This window comes from Amphibalanus amphitrite, unplaced genomic scaffold, assembly GCF_019059575.1.
Source record: "Amphibalanus amphitrite isolate SeventyFive unplaced genomic scaffold, NRLGWU_Aamphi_draft 000570F_arrow, whole genome shotgun sequence".
NCBI lineage: Eukaryota > Metazoa > Arthropoda > Thecostraca > Balanomorpha > Balanidae > Amphibalanus > Amphibalanus amphitrite.
In genome coordinates this window covers 97001-109317 of record NW_024882064.1, presented here as the reverse complement: position 1 = coordinate 109317, position 12317 = coordinate 97001, and the positions used below count along the sequence as shown (strand labels likewise).

The following is a 12317-nucleotide window of genomic DNA, read 5'->3' as shown; positions in this document are numbered from 1 at the left end:
GGTGGCCTGTCCTCTGGACGGGCTCAGCCCCGGCGACTCACTAGGGTGCCTGCCCAGACCAATGTCTCCCCCTATATCCTATTATCCTCCCGGCTCTGAAATGGTCGCATTGGACCGAAAGGGCCTAACCCAACAAAACAAAAACAAAAACATACGGCCTATCGACGCTATGCAACTCCATGGAGTGTCCGGCCGCACTCTTCCGAGTGTGCCGAGATCAGAGGCGGACCATCCGAGGCACGTCCAGCTGCACTGCCCGGTCGCTGGGAGGGCGACACCTAGCGCCGCTCTGGCCGCTCGCTTCCGCGCACAACTAAGCTACCTGGCTACGCCTGTGGGAGGGGAGGAGCAAAACCAACAACAGTCTGATGAGCCAATGGAGTCTGCGAGCCGCGCCAATCAGCGCCCTTCCGCGCGCAGACGGGAGCTAGAGCTATTCATCTCCTTTCCTGTTTTCGCTGGTCCGCCAGTCACCAGCACCGTTCCGTACTCTCGATCGTAGCCATTCAGCCGTGTTGTCCTATACAACAACAGTCAGCAGCCTCGGATCGCGCCAGTCGGCCGCCAGAATCTATATTATTTATTTGCCGTACAGCATTGCAAGCGTTACAGTGTTTGCAGCCGGGTGTAATCAGTAGTTGACACATTTATGTTTTGTATCACAAAATTTAAAAATTCATTGAAATATATTCACTTTAATTTGCATACAGCTTTTGATTCTTGACGCAGATTGTTAGCCCTTGCTACATCAAACAGCCAACATCCATATTTCTATTTCCAGAGCTGCAGTGCTGGACACCGAAAGTACATTATGTTCTAATAATTCAATCCAAAGGCACATAGATTTCACGACAAACTTCTAGGTTCCAGAGCAAGTATTTTCTCGCCAGAAGCGCGCGATTTAATGCAGCTGGCGCGCTCACAATAACTAATATCGCGCTCGCCAAAACCTGCCGGTTACAGCCACTCACACCTTACTTCCAACCTCCGTCCCATTTATCATTTATTAGCATATCGAGACAGAATGAGACTACGACATAATCGTCAAATTACATAACACAAATTGCGGGACGTCATCGGAGAGCCCGTTAAAATACCAACCCCAATCTCGGCCAACACCGTTGGGACGGGGCGGGGGGGGGGGGGGGCGGGAAGGGCTTGAAGCTGGAAGACGTATCGGCGTATCCTTCATAGACACGGGTGTTTCGCAACGCTGGAGCGTCGAGCCGAATTCGTCTCAATCGCCGCACTAACACAGCAGCGCTGCGTAGCGCGCTGCAGTACGCTGCCGTGAAACAGGGCCCAGGAGTCGGATGGTCTCGGCGGCGGCGGCAGCGGTGACGGCGCTTGTCACCGTGGAGCCCTTGAACGACGCCGTCAGCTCGAGCACCGGCGACTAGTGACCTGTAACAGAGCGAGTCGCGTCTCGTCACGTCGTCACCTTTCAGTCGCGACGGCCGTTATATAAACAGTTACTGAGAACATCACGTACCAGCCACGGCGACCGTCACATTACAGTCACGGTGATCGTCACACAGCAGTCACGGCGACCGTCACAGGTCACGACGGTCATCAAATACCAGCCACGGCGAGTATGACTCATAGTCACAACGTCTTCTGTCGCACACTCAGTCATAATTACAGTACATTAGCCTGTGCATAAACATCTCATCCAAGAAGTCCAAGCCCGATTATTACCCGCGTGGGGCTGCGGTTTGGTGGCGTGCGGCGACCGGCCCGACGGTTCAACGCCGGTGCTTACAGCGGGTCGATCCTGACCAGTTCAACTGGCAGCTCACCGACACGGACTGGACACCTGTGTTAAAGCAGCAGAGACCTACGGAGAAGTGGGAGGAATTTCGCAGGATTTTCCTATCACAACTCGACACAGTGGCCCAGGCGTCCACAACTCGACACAGTGGTGACCAAGGCGCAGCTGCGCCCCCCCCCCCCGGTTCACACAATTACTGACCTGGAGATAATGTGATGGTTTCTGAACAATGTGGCTTGATACTGGCCACCACACTCTACAACTTCCTGCCAGGTGACGTCCTTCAGCTGGATCGCACCGCTGTCTTCAGAACCGCCGACAGCAACGAGCCTGTTGAAAGATAACATGCTCAGAACTAAAAAACCACAAAGCATACAATGGAAACGACTAAGCTGGCCACAGACAAAGCATACAATGGAAACGACTAAGCTGGCCACAGGCACGGTACACAACGGCGGTCTTTTATGCTAAGAAAGTTCCATCGCCACAAAAGATTGCAAATGGCTATGTTATAAAAAACTCAGATATCACATATCTAGTCTGATAATGGATACCTGGCCGCACGTCATGTGGATGGCAGCATGGCTTGAGCTGTGTGCTTTGGCATTTCCATGGTGAGATTGGACCCCATGCATGGCGCTGGTGTTTCGTCTGCACGTGCATGTCTGCATCTACTGATCTGGGGTGGTCCAGTTTCCAAGATCTCTTGAGCGTGCTGGGCTACTAAGTTAATAGGTATATTACACTACGCATTCGCGATTGTCCACAGTGATAAAATTGTGGTAAATGGATTTTCTCCTCAGTCCTCTTCTTTTCCTTCTTCAACCCTTATTTCTCACTGCCGTTTGGCTGAGGCACCTTGAGGCTTGATGCAGAACGAGAATGCCCATGTCGTGTGGCACACCTTTGATGAGCGTCTGTCCCAGCCAGCATCTGTTAGCAGTGGCTAGGTGACTGTGCATTAGCAGACCCCTCTGTCAAGCTGACTTGGCTCAGAAACTAGCAGGAGGTTGAGTGTGCATCCTACGATGGGTAGCTGCTCATCTATGTGGCTCTGTGACACAGGATCAGCCTGAGAGAGAAGAAAGCCAGTCAAGGCAGTAATGGGATGTTGTCAGACTGGCAAAATAGTAAGTACTATGCCACAAGTTAAAAATCAATTTAAAGTTTTGTTGGGTTGCCTTTCAAGTTTTGGCCCAAAAAGACTACAGAGTTGGAGGAATGATAGGAATTAGGGGGAGCTATTGGTATGGGCAAACACCCTGGTACAAGTCATTGGGGCTGAGCCCATCCAGTGAACAGGGCACCCTGTCCCTGACACTGCACCTGGCTCCGTGTATGCTCCTAGGGGAGCTTCCCACATGGGATGAAAGTGTCCGCCCAGCCCAGAACAGGGGGTTGAGGCATAGAGAAGGCTTTCTGGTATTCATATAGCAGGCATCTCACATGCTGCCACCCATTTGTGAAGTCGCTAGACTCTCCAGTTCTTGAGACATTTACACAAAATTCGCTTTTAAATCTAATCAAATACCCACCTAGTCTAACAGAACAAAACATTATCTAACCTGACCTAACCTTACCTACTAAACTACAACCTACGGTTTATGGTAAAGCTGGCGTCACCGTCAGTTGGTAGGGTGTAGGGTATAGGTTAGTATGTTAATAGCCAATAGGTAAGGTTAGGTAAGGTTAGATTGTTTTTAAATTTCAGCTTCCTTTTATCTACACATTTACTGGCTAGCGCTGAAGGTGACTCCAGCTTTATTGACACCCCGTCAAGTTCGTCACCAGGGTGGTGTTTCACCGGTGATAGCAGCACGCTGCTATTCTGCTGACGTCACACTTGTGGTTGTGTTGGAGCAATGTGAGTGGGGCTTGTTGATGTCTCCATGGAAACCTAATTTGACACATGAAATAGCAGCATGCTGCTATCACTATCACCAGTGAAACACCACCCAGGCCAAACTCGCACCACGCTACACTAAATCTGCGCTGCACGAAGCCAAATCCGCAACGCACCAAACCCACACCAGCTGAACAGCCCCACGAGCCACAATGACAACATCTCGTCGAAATTGCCATGCTTCGTCAACTGGCCGTTGGGGTAGAGCATACTTGGTAGGATAATTACCACAACTACAAGACAAATCAATCAAAACATCAACTACCTTTGGCCTTGGCCTAGTTACCTTTTACCTATTTTGATTTGAATCTCAACTGAACCACAGAATTCAGAAAAGGATCTAAAACACAAAATCACCCAGCCTGACAGGCAAAATCTCAGGGAAAAAATAAGTTTTAAAAAGAAGGTACCAAACCAACACCTACCTTCCATTATTTATAGTCACAGTGCCTTCCATCTTTACCTAACAAATTCAAATCAAATAACAGACCCCAATAGAGTTCAGTGTAACAGACAAAACAAATAACATAACCGATGACAAAATACAAATTAAAACAAAGGTGTTCTCCATCAGCAAACGAAATGCCGTTCAACCAATCAAATGCAAAGACATGCGTCTGCTAGCGACAGAGGTATATTAGCAGCATTTACAGTACAGTGGACAAAGCACAACTGAGGGTGGTCTGCGGTTTTCAATACCGAAATTCGTAAATTTCCCAAGTTCATCTTGTTTTATGACTCATATCAAAAGATAGAGAATTCTTTTATGTTAATTATTAAGCTTGAACTAGACACCGACATTGTCTTGTTTTTTAGTAATATTCCATTAATTGTCATAGTGTTACCTTCAGCAGAATGGAAGATCATTCATTCTAGACCAAAAAATACACCTTACATCTTCGAAACTGCAATGAGATATGCGGACTTTTAAAGAAAATTGAATTCTCATTTTGATATAGACGTTTTAAGAGCATATGCCTAACAAGTTTACCAAATACAGATGTTTTTGCTCAGGAGTAATCGGTTCCAAAAAATATAAGTTCGAGATTCATAAATACATTTCTAAAATTTCCCAAGATCATAGCGCTTCAACATTTTGAAAGGTAGTAGCGTTAACAATTTTGTAATTTTTGGTAAATGTTTTAGACACCGACATAGTCTAGTTTTAGAAAAATATTACATTTAGTGGAACAGGGTGACCAAGGACACCAATGGCGGTGGTGCATTCAACATCAACTAAATGCATTTTCCAATGCTTAAAAAGCAACAAAACTGACATAATCTGAAAGAAAATTTAATTTCGATATTTATTGACCATGATTGAAGCCCCACGTCACTGAAATTACTCGACAATTCAGGGTAGAGCATTGGCAGGTCCGGTAGGTTGAACAGCTCAGAACCATGATAATTTCGAAATTGAATGAAAGAGTGTCGGCCTTTGATATTACTTTTTGTCCTTCAATTTTAATTTTTGATTGTGAAAAATTAATTTTGTCCATGAGCAAGCTTTGCGTTTTAAGATATATAATTTTTTAAATGGCGGAGATAGCCAACAATTTATTTTCGTTAATGCTTCACAGGTTCATACATGACGTGCTCTGTGATCATAAATCAAAAATATATTTACAAATCGTAAAACTCATCGAAATTTGTTGCTTAGTTCTCTTTTTTAGACTTAAAAGGTCAGCTGAAAATAGTGGTCAAAATACCTTAGTGTTGTAATTTCGAACCGGTTTTACCTAGTTCTCTATATACCGTGGAGGGCGCTATAATACGATAGGCGCTGCCAGGTCAAGAGGGCGCTGACTAGTGTGGAGGGCGAGACAGATCAGGAGGATGCTGTGTGATAATGTCCATGAGGGCGCTAACTGGTCTGCCCGGAGGGCGCCGAATGTTGAGGGTGCCGACAGGCCAGGAGAGCGCTGAAGGGCGAGAAGGGCGCCGACAGATCAGAAGGGCGCCGAGCAGACAGAAGGGCGCTGAAGGTGAGCCCAGGGCGCTAGATGGTCATGAGATTGGGAGTGGATATCCGGCATTTCAGGATTGTGGGTGCATCTTCACCCACAAAGAGATATGAAATTGTAAATCTGGGCGCCAGCACCGCATGATGACGCCGCAATGGCTTACCGTCGAGGGCGACTATAGAGTGCTGGACACTGAAAAGGCGCCATCGGCGCACAGAATGATCGTGGAAAGCGCCATCCAGGGCGCCTTCAGGCGTCTTTCCAAAGGGCGCCTGCTAGATTTGGGAGGGGCTAAAGCCCAGTGTGCCCCTCCCCCCTTGGCTGCGCCCCTGTGTCCTTTGTCTAGCGATTTTCGAAGTATGTATCGCGTCCGTAGGGGCCTTGGGAGCTGCCGGTGACCACAGGGCCCAGGCCCCCTAGGGGCCTTATAAGCCCCCTGATGACTCGGGACCCGTAGGCCGTATACGGCCTACGGGTCCCGAGTCATGTGGGCCATATCACCACAGGGCACCGCATCTTTTTCGGGATAAATGACCGTTCTGAAGCGTGTCGCATTTTCCTGAGCATGATCTGGCGTTTACATAATATTAAGCGCCTGACGGCCCCTCTCCTGTCTGCGGCTGACAGCTTACTGACAAGCCACCTGGCGATCGCCAACTCAACCCTAATTACGACGTTGTCCGCTAGGTGGCGGGGTCATACAATCCCAGTCAGGACAAGTGATTCTCATAATTATTTCGCTATCATATTTTCCCCTTTTTAAAATCATTTAAAAGCGCTATTGCACAAGTAACTTTTCGATTAGCAGCGATTCCAGCCGCCGCATCAGGGTCCGGATGGAGCCAGGGAGCGTATGCCCCGGTGACGTCACCGTAGTGTTGCAGATTTGTAACATTAGCGAGCCCGGACGATCTTACCTAACTTATACGGCCTTGAGTACATTGTCCCTTGCATTGCCCAGTGACAGGCAGGCCCATGTCGTCCCCTATCGCCCTGTGTGTCCAAGTGCACAGATGACGTCACACGAAGGGGCGGAGTCGGAGGCGGAGCCTGGCGCAACGGCCGCCATATTTGAATTTGTTTTATTAGAATGTATTCTATATTAAGGGTTTCAGTCAATTGTTATCGATAGTTTTATTAACGGTTAGCTGTAATATAAGTGATTTATCAAGAAAAACACATTCTGCTTGCAATTTCGATTTAAGTACGACCCGCGCCTAGATTCGAACGCACGATCTTTGGATTACGGCGCAAGCACCCTAACCACTACACTACCGCGACGGCGTGCCGGCCGGCGGAAGGGAGGCTGCGGAGGCATGGGAGCTTTTTTACGCATTTTTGGAAAAACTAATGGGTTTAGTGGAAAACACTTCTTAGATAATTCAAAGAAAAATGTCTCGGCTTTCCGATGATGCACTTAGTTTTGTGCTAGCTTTAGCAGAGTTTGTTCTACAGCGCTTCAAAAAATCGACCATTTGCATAGGACTTAAACGGGACTTCAAGACGTGCCCCCAGATGACGTCACGAGCTGATCAGGTAGAATCGCCGGACGACCCTACCTGGTATATAGGGCCTTGGTGACAGGGGTGGGCTGCTGGAAGTGACGAACCATCTGGTTTCGGCGGGCTAGGCCGGCACGCTTCTCAGCAGCCGTTGCCGCGGCGTCCATTGGTGGAGCTTCCGCTGGTACGTCGTCCTGGACTGGCGCGACCCCCTGCCAGTCACCGAGGTCACCGGTCCGCACACAAGATGTTGTGGAGGACCATGCAGGCCGAAATAACAGCCACAGAACGGTGAACCCAGGGGGTGTCGAAGTCTAGTAGGAAAATCTGGCAAATTCCCTGCGTGACGTCACGTCGGGGATGACCGACGGCACCTTGCACTGAAAGATACGGCAGAACGGCTATTTTTGAAAAATGATTAAAAATACTTTTGTGCTGTTATGACGCATAAAACGCTTATCAGCATGTTCCTCATCATGTGATAAAGGCATATCCGTGGTCGAAAATAGCTGAGCCCCTCCCAATTTCCAACCACCGACCTCATAAGCAAAGGATGTAAGCGTAATCCTTAAGGGCGACTTTCCTATACATATCCGTACATATGCGTCCTTATGGAAATCGGTAGTGTGGCGATTGGCGACGCGCGCGACATCTGTGTGGCGACCAAGTGGCGACTGTGGCGACACCTGGTGGCTGCTTTTCTGCTGTATGTAGGCATTGGGGTTTTGCCAAATGTGGTTCCTACTGCTACACCACTATGTTGACCCAATACTAGAAAAGTTATTTTGCCAGTAAAAGGCAAGCAAATTGAAAGTTGATTTATAAAATTGCTTATAAATGATTACGAGATAATAATAAAGAAATTTTGATTGAATAATCGTTTAAATAATCAACCGTGAAACTATATTCTGGTAGGTTTAGTAGAAATAAGTCCGTGCAACCTTGTATTTAGGGCCTTGGGTGAACCATTTTCAGGCGGATGCCGTTCTGCAGCACGCTGAACCGCATTTTAAGAAGTCCGAAGGCAATAGGCATTTTCGATTGCCGCGCGGGTCCGAGCGTGAGCGAAATTGAAGAGGCGTTCCGCCTCCGTGGCAGGGTTGGCGATCGGCGTGATCAGCCATGGTGTCGGGCCATAGGTGCTGTTTCCCAGAAGAGCTGCATTTGGGCATTTGGGACGGGGTTGCCTGCACGAAGGTATTCCGGTAGCCCTGACATCAAGAGCACCGTCGCATCCAGGCCCATGTCACTCCACTTTTGATGACATCATAAGGGGGCCTCAGAACAATAATGGCGCGGTGCGCCACAATCGCTTCAAAGCTTCTTGCCAACAGCTGCCATTATTGAAAATATTATTTTGAAATTAAGTTACAAGTTATAAAAATATTGTAATTAAGTTGTTGATGAAATCGATACCATATCTAAAAACTTACTGAAAAATGAGTTATTCATATACAAAATATAAGCTCGATGCGTTTTTCCGTTGCTTTCCTGCAACTGCAGAGGATTTTTAAATCGTCTATATCTTCAAAACCGGCCATTTCTTAGAATATTGCAGCTCTTTTTTATCGCTAGAAAATTAGTTGGACTTTCCAATGACATCAACGGTTGAGCGATATGTGTAGAGTGTCACCAACAATCTTCAAATGAAGTTGGTCATTTTTACGTTGTAAAGGAATGGAGTACCCCTTGCGAGCATCAGAGGTGACGTCACTCAGGATCTGTCTCTGATTGGTCGGCGGGGGAGTGACTGTACCTTCTATAGATGGCCTTGGTCGCATCATGGACCCCAGCTGCCGGACATTGGTCACGTGACCATATTTTCCATTTGACCTTGAGTTGGCACCAGATTTTGTCGACAGATGTGGCGCAGCTTATTTTACTGCAATATTTTAGATGCTAAATATTTAGACTGTGGTGGTAAATGATGCCGTGCAAATAATATTTAATCATCGGTGACATAGTTACCATTGAAACTTGAATAGCATCAATAAAATACAATTAAACTATTATTACTCTTCCAATGATTTCATTGCGTTTGCAGGCATAGGTAGAAACTGAAGAGCTGAGCCTGCAGCTTACAGTTGTTCTTCAATAACTCTTAATGCATAATTCAAGGCTACTGATGGCTGCAAGTTTGTTTCACTTATCTTTAATAAGTTATACCCTACCTTCATCAACCATTATCTGTAAGAATCTTGCATCAATCATCACCAGACTTATAAGTTTTTTTTTACATACTTACGCCCCGGCCGCCAGAGTGGGCGGGTACGACTCCCTCGCCCTAATTGAGCTAGCCTCGCGGGAAAAACAAGCATGTGTGCCGTTACGGGACCGGGGACGCAGCGATTGATGCACGGTTTAAAAGTCTCAGGTCAACTGGTGGTCTCTGAGGGTCAGGTCAAGTGCCCCGAGGGCCAAAATACGATTTCGGGTTTTGAGAAATAGCTTTGCCAAAAAACAGCACAGGGTCGCGATTTTAGTACCATCATGTTTGAGTCATGCTCCGGTGCGTCAAATGGTACCCTTTTATTTGGGTTGGGTCAACATAAGGTGTTCACATCGGGTTAAAGGGACCATCCCACCTTAACATTAGTTTTGAGTTGAGATAGCCAAGTTTGCGGCCAGGCTCAGAAACCACCATTTATCCTGGTCGCAACCCCCGCAGCTTTATGGTGTTCAAGAAATTTCTTCCCTTTACTTGCAGGGTGGGACCAGCTTAGTCCCTATCTCTTAACCATTAGCGATTTGTTGATGACGTCAGCAGTCATTTCAACGCCCGCCATTCCTTGAACCCGAGTTTTGCTGACCTTGAGCTCCCTTTTTTATCAACGTGAAATCCGTCGTCGGCGCTGAGAAAGCCTATTGCTTTTCATTTTAATTTGAATATTAGAAGATACCCACCACTGGAACTTGGACTGATATTATACCAAGGCCGAAGATGATCAAGCTGCCTGCTATATCTGGAGCTTGGTGTTCAACTTCAACATCGAATGAAAAACAAAATATCAAAGCAAACTGGATATGGTACTGCAAGTTTAAGTCCAAAGAAATTTGAAGAGCTGACAATTGACATTAATTCTTTTCCCGCAAGGTTTCCATAGGAGATCACACCATGAAGAAATATTTTTGATGTTAACAGTTGAAAGGGGATTGATCTTCCAGTTTTGACGAAAGACGCTGCTGACTGTCTTTGGAAAAGGATGTTGGCATGAGGTGCAATTGTGCTTGTGAAGTGGTTATAACTGGTCTTTTCACAGTGTTAAATTAAATGTGCCATTGCAGCCAAGTGTGTTATCATGTAAGGTAAAATCAAAACTACAATGTTGGTTTTACGAGCATTGAGAAGGCTGGTAGGTAACACCTGCCTGTGCTCGTAAATCATGCTGCCAAAGTATTCTAAATTAATTTTATCATACACTTTTGCTGTCCAGAATGGTTGCACTATTGTTTGGTATCATATTATTCCATGTACATATGGTAGTGTTAAGTCCGACCAACATGTTACCAGATTTGAAGCTGTTACGTTACCTAAGTACCCACCTGTTTTTTTTTTTTACTGGTGTGGTGAATGTCACCTGGATTTTGTTTTGAGGTGCAGACCTAGTAGCTCTGACTACATGGGTTTGAAGCTTTTATCTATTCTGTTTTTACTGGCCTGGTGAATGGCGACTGATGTTGTCCGTGGATGGCACTGAAACAAATTAACAAATTTTCAGTGTCAATTGCCATGTACAGTGTTTTAATACAATGCTGAGGGCTGAAAGTTGTCTTGTTTAGAGTGGTGAAAGTTCAGGATATGCCAGCCACCATGGTGGGTCAGAGTTAATGTGTTGCAGTCAGTTCGGCTTCGGCAAGCACACGGATGGGCATACGCATCAAGACCTGCTCTGCCATACTTTCAGCCAATTTTACCTAGGCAAGTCTTTTCTTTTTTTCTGCCAAAAGCTATGACATTGTGAATTTCAGTGCTGTGGCCTGTGTGTAGCTTTCAGGAAAGCAATTCTAAATAAAGCTCTGATAAAGTGCATGAAATCAGCAGTGCAGCCCTCTATTACATTTTCTACAACATCTTACTTGTTCCTTGCATGGAGAGAAAAATGCAACGTTATGAATTCGTTTATTCACATAATTTGATAAGCATGCAGTTACCTGCTACTATCATTGCACAAAACAGAGCAGAAAACATCAGTTGATCAAACACAAGACACAACAGAAGTTTACAACATAGGCCTGCCGAACCTGCTTCCTCCCACCACAATTGATGCCATTTCCTAGCCTGGCTTGATGTGAGCACTGAATAGCTGCTTTGTCTAATTACAGCTCACTACCATTCAACTTAAACTACTCTCTTTAAAGTAAGAGTGAGAGCGTTCAGTGTTCATACAGCTCGACAGACGACAGACAACAAACATCTTGACAAACCAACCAGTATTTGATTTGGCTAATGATTTATGTGCCTGTTGTATCATGGCCAAACTACTTTAACAGCAATAATCCCTGTTTCATCTTGATTTTGCTTTTAATTCCATTTGAACTCAGATCTTGAAAGAATCATCTGAAGTGATATCAGATACTGGCTTGTGTTTCTCTTGAAAGCAAGTTAAAACAACAATGATAAACTAAGGCAGGAGATGTGAGTTGTGGCAGTAGATTTTTGATTCAACATATGTCAACCTTATATTGCTTGAGACCTCTGTGACAGACAACAAATATTTATAGTTTTTTGATAGTTTGGATTCTTGGCTTGATTTAGCAGATCAGCTGTGAACCTTGACTTTGAAATCACATAAATGTCATGGTACCCGAACGAATCCTCGCATGACATTTCTTCGTCCGCATTTCTTCGTCTACAAATCTTCGTCGGTGCATTTATTTGTCCATCAATGCTTACTCTTGCATATATTTGCGTTGAAGAAGAAATGCGAGCCGATTTTCATATACCCTGATGCGAGACAAAGTAATGCGATACGAATAGATGCCCTGACGAAGATTTGCAGACGAAGAATTGCGATACGAAAAAATGCCATAAGAAGAATTGTCCTGGAATCCTTTGTTGGCCATCATATATTGACCTTGATAAGATAAACGCATCATTCGCGCAATATTTGTCGCACTTTGATACCAAATTATTGCTTCCAAATGCCGACGTAAAGAAAACCTTTATGTGACGTCAT

The 12317-nt window shown here is 45.7% G+C and overlaps 1 long non-coding RNA gene across 2 annotated transcripts; it reads right to left on the bottom strand.

The window, feature by feature from the left end:
• Positions 1-566: 566 nt before the first annotated feature.
• Positions 567-4074, bottom strand: LOC122394059. 2 transcript variants are annotated; one of them, XR_006258792.1, is made up of 3 exons: positions 2326-4074; positions 1973-2101; positions 567-1404 (listed from the first exon to the last, which is right to left on the bottom strand). It is a non-coding gene; the product is annotated as an uncharacterized LOC122394059 (long non-coding RNA). The 2 variants fall into 2 exon arrangements; XR_006258793.1 differs by having other exon boundaries at positions 2630-4074.
• Between the last annotated feature and the right edge of the window lie 8243 nt (positions 4075-12317).